Genomic DNA, 5263 nt, shown 5'->3' on the forward strand with positions numbered 1-5263 from the left:
CTTCCTGTTCAGTGACCTCTTTTTTTTGTGAAGAGTTGGAACAAATGACGCAAGAATTTAATTTAGAAAAGAAAAGAAACTCGGTCCTTGTTGTCGGTGCTGCTGTAAAAGTCCGATCGTATGAAATATTATGGTCTGTCGTGGGTTAAAAAAACTCACTAAAACGTCAACATAGGTTCATAAATCACACGTGATTAAAAGGTCAAGTAAAAGTAGAAACAGTGAAAATGTAAGAAGTATAAAAAAAACAGGTAAAAATGATGAAATAAAAAATAATATTTGTCTCTCATTTGAGTGAAATAAAAGAATAAAAAAATAAAAAAATGTTTCTTTCACTTGAACATGAAAAACCGATGTTTTTGATGTCATGACGATGTCTCGTCAAGACTCCACTGCACCACAGGCCCTGGGTACAAGTCTGTCGAAGTAAGTCTGCGTTTTTAAAAATATTTATCTTCTGATCCTTCAGTGAATCTTTAGTCTTTTAGGCCTGAAAGGAACGTGGCTCATAGGAGGCTCACGTCCCCTCCCTGGTCCGTATCAGAATCCCTCGGTAACTGAACCTGGAAACAGCAGCGAACGGTGACTGAATGAATGAATGAATGAATGAATGAACGAACGAATGAATGAACGAATGAACGAATGTATGAATGAATGAATGAATGAATGAACGAACGAACGAACGAATGAATGAATGAATGAATGAACGAACGAACGAACGAATGAATGAATGAATGAATGAACGAACGAACGAACGAATGAATGAATGAATGAATGAACGAACGAACGAACGAATGAATGAATGAATGAATGAATAAATGAATGAATGAATGAATGAATGAACGAACGAACGAACGAACAAACGAACGAACGAACAAATGAATGAACGAATGAATGAATGAATGAATGAACGAACGAACGAATGAATGTACGAATGAATGAATGAATGAACGAATGAATGAACGAACGAACGAACGAACAAACGAACGAACGAACAAATGAATGAACGAATGAATGAATGAATGAATGAACGAACGAACGAACGAATGAATGAATGAATGAATGAACGAACGAACGAACGAACAAACGAACGAACGAACAAATGAATGAACGAATGAATGAATGAATGAATGAACGAACGAATGAATGAACGAATGAACGAATGTATGAATGAATGAATGAATGAATGAACGAACAAACGAACAAACGAACAAACGAACAAACGAATGAATGAACGAATGAATGAATGAATGAATGAACGAACGAACGAACAAACGAACAAACGAACAAACGAATGAATGAACGAATGAACGAATGTATGAATGAATGAATGAATGAATGAACGAACGAATGAATGAACGAATGAACGAATGTATGAATGAATGAATGAATGAATGAACGAACGAACGAACGAACAAACGAACGAACGAACAAATGAATGAACGAATGAATGAATGAATGAATGAACGAACGAATGAATGAACGAATGAACGAATGTATGAATGAATGAATGAATGAATGAACGAACGAACGAACGAACAAACGAACGAACGAACAAATGAATGAACGAATGAATGAATGAACGAATGAATGAACGAACGAACGAACGAATGAATGAATGAATGAATGAATAAATGAATGAATGAATGAATGAATGAACGAACGAACGAACAAACGAACAAACGAACAAACGAACAAACGAATGAATGAACGAATGAATGAATGAACGAATGAATGAACGAACGAACGAACGAATGAATGAATGAATGAATGAACGAACGAACGAATGAATGTACCAAATCACCTTGTTAAAGAACAGACATATGTGTAGGTGTATGAATGAAATGACCAGTTAAAAAACTCAGACAACTAGTGATATATTTTGTGATTAGCTGACAAATTTTACTGCCCAGTTACCACTGAGGTGCTCTCAGCACGGCACTGCCCCCTGCTGACTGTGGTGATGCGTTACAGCTGAGTCACAGTGACTTCCAGTTGAGTGTGTTTCCGTGATGTGTGTGCAGCTGTGGGTTGAAGGATCTGGTTAAAACCTGACACGTCACGTGACCTAAAAAAGGAGACATGTTTGTTTACCGTCCCTCTGTCTCAGTGGACATTAACTGGGACGGACTGGACCTCAGGGCCTGTTCACCTCCACCGCCTCTCAAAACGACAGAAGGAGAAGAAAAATTCACAGTATGATATTTTTCGATACAAAAGAGTAGGGACGTCCGATATTAACATTTGGCCGATATCGTCCAAACACTTAATTTCCTACATCCGATATCAACCGATACCGATATCGGCCTATTAATATTTTTTTAATTATCTGTACAAACCACTGTATGAGTATGAGATTAGTTAATGAGCTGCAATGCTGCCATCTAGTGACTTTCACTTTCATATACAGCCGTTTTTCCCCAAAACTGATTTTAGGTCACACTTCATTTGGCGAAACAAAGACATTGCGTTATTGTGTTTAAAACTGATTTTAGGTCACACTTCATTTGACGAAACAAAGAAATTGCGTTATCGTGTTTACATTATCGGAGGGAAAAACCGATAACGATTCTTACATATATTACATAATTATGCTAACATCGGGCCGATAATATCGGACATCCCTACAAAAGAGAGACATTTCCGTACCTTTTTCAACCTGTCGTTTATTAAAACGGTTGTTTTGACTCAATAGTAAAGTTTTATAATTTAAATTAAATATATCTAAATATAATAATAAATGCAATAAATCATCTGTATATATTAAATAGATATAGATAATAATCAATATCTTTCGGATCGTTTATTTTCCTCCTCCGCGATGGGGTTGTGTTCCTGTCACTTAGGTATGAAAAATAACGTTTTTTTTAAACATTTATGAATCATAAATGAATTTTAACGCGTCTCAGCTAAGGTGAAGGGAAAGGTTTACAGGACGGTGGTGAGACCAGCCATGATGTATGGTTTAGAGACAGTAGCAATAGGCAGAAGACAGGAGGTGGAGCTGGAGGTGGAGCTGGAGGTGACAGAGTTAAAGATGCTAAGATTCTCTTTAGGAGTGACAAGAATGGACAGAATCAGGAAAAAATTTCAAAATAAAAAAAAATAAAAAAAAAATTTCAAAAAAAACCTTTTTAAGAAATTTTTCAAAATTAAAAAAAAATTCACAAAAACATTTCAAAAAAATTTTCAAAAAATTATTTTTTCAAAAAAAATCTTTTCAAAATTTTTTTTCAAAACATTTTTTCAAAAAAAAATTTTTTTTTAAAAGATTTTTTTCAAAAAAAATTTCAAAAATAAATTTCAAAAAATTTTTTTTCAAAAACATTTTTTCAAAAAAAATTTTTTTCTAAATTTTCAAGAAATTTTTTTTTCAAAGATTTTAAACAAAATATATATATATGAATAAAAAAATATTGTTTATAACTATGACTTATAGCCTTATAGTCTTAGAAATCTTTCAAAATAATGAAAACAGAAATCAGAGTTTTTCTAGTTTTTAAAAATCATTTCAAAATAAAAGCCTTTTCAGTTCAGTGACCCTGCGAACAGACGGCCTATCAGTGGGGCCTCCAGCCAGGGTTTGATAAGGCGTAGAAAAAAACGCCCGTCCTTAATGAACGGTGCGGCTAACGAGTGGTTGAGTGAAGGCGGTTCTCCCCGGAGCAGCGGAGTCGGAGTCACAGATGTCAGGGAACAAACCAGGCCTCAGCTCGGTGCCGTGAAGAGTCGTTTAATTGCCTCGCGACACTTACATCATCACCGACACGTTTGCCTCCAAACATGGACATCTGCTGCCGGAGTGCCGTTGGGCCACGATGGTCCAGATGGACTGGAGCTCTTTACTGTCACTGTTTAACATAAAGAGAGAAAAAAACACAAAACAACAACATCTCTTTTTTCAAAACCCAGTTTGTTTACGTGAGTATTTGTATCTGATGATTTGCTGGTTCGAATCCCAGCCTTAATAATAGATTTTTATATTATGGGTGTTCTTCACCGTCTCTAGTTTCCTCCCACACAGCTTGTCAGTTCTGTTAATTGGACACTCTAAACCATATGTGTCAAACTGGAGGTCCGCGGACCAAATGCTGTCCGCCAAGTTTTTTGAAGTGGCCCGCTGGAGCTCAAAAACGTAAATCCAGTGGTGGATATATTTACACATACATACAGATATACTGTATGTGTAAATATATTGGCATATATATTTAATATTTTAAATGCTACTGAGTGTAGAAAAAAATACTTTGAAAATGTACTTTCATAAATGCGTGGTTTTTTTTTGCAGGGTTCTGACAAGAAGAGGTGCCCATGCCCAAACCCTTGGTCCGGGGACCAGGGCTGGTCCGCAGGTCATTTTGTACCGGTCCACACACAGTGAAAAAATGTACTGCAGTTTTACTGATGTACTTCATTCCAGAATAATCCCGTCATGTCCCTTTACTGTTTTCATTCAAAGATAATCTGTCACTGTTTCAAAACAACAGGTCAAAGGTCATTCATTCCGCTGTGTTACAGAATTTATTTGTTTACATTAGGAACAGACGGAGCGGTGGCTGATGGGTAAAACTCTGATCTGAACTTCAGTCTGACTCCTGAGTGACGGAGAAACGGTCTCTCTGTGTGTGTGTGTGTGTGTGTGATGAGTAAAAGGTTGCGCTCCAATTGAGATCGAGCACCTGCACGTGCCTCGCTCTCCTCCTTCTCCCTCTCCCTCCTCACCCTCCTGCTCCCTCGCTCACTCCCTCACTCACTCCGCTCTGACATCGTTGAACCATGAGCTCCTCTCTCCCCAAGAGCGAGTCCACCTCGTCTCTGATCAGGTCTTCTGGACTGAACCGCAGGTCCGAGCCCTCCGGTCCACACGGTCCACACCGAGGCCGCCGCTCTCAGCATCCCCATCCCGGCGACGACGGCGGCTGGACGGAGGACGGGGAGCCGAGTGCGCGGAGACCACTGTGCCAACCGAGACACGCCGATCCTCGGGACGGAGGCGCCGGTCGTCAGCGGATCCAGCAGAACCATTCTCACCGGCAAGCCAGCCTGCAGGAGGACGGCTACCGTCGGGAGGAGGAGGAGCAGGTGCAGGAGGAGGAGGAGGAGAGACGAAGGCTTTTTCAGAAAGAGCGGAGCAAGAGTTGCAAGTCCAAATACCCCCAGCACCACCATCACCACCACCACCACCATCATCTGAGGAGGCAGGAATCGACCAGAGGTGAGCAGCCTCACCCTCCTTCTCCTCCTCCTGGTGCTGCTCGTGCTG

The sequence above is a fragment of the Cynoglossus semilaevis genome, chromosome 14 (genome assembly GCF_000523025.1).
Source record: "Cynoglossus semilaevis isolate Cse_v1.0 chromosome 14, Cse_v1.0, whole genome shotgun sequence".
Lineage (NCBI taxonomy): Eukaryota > Metazoa > Chordata > Actinopteri > Pleuronectiformes > Cynoglossidae > Cynoglossus > Cynoglossus semilaevis.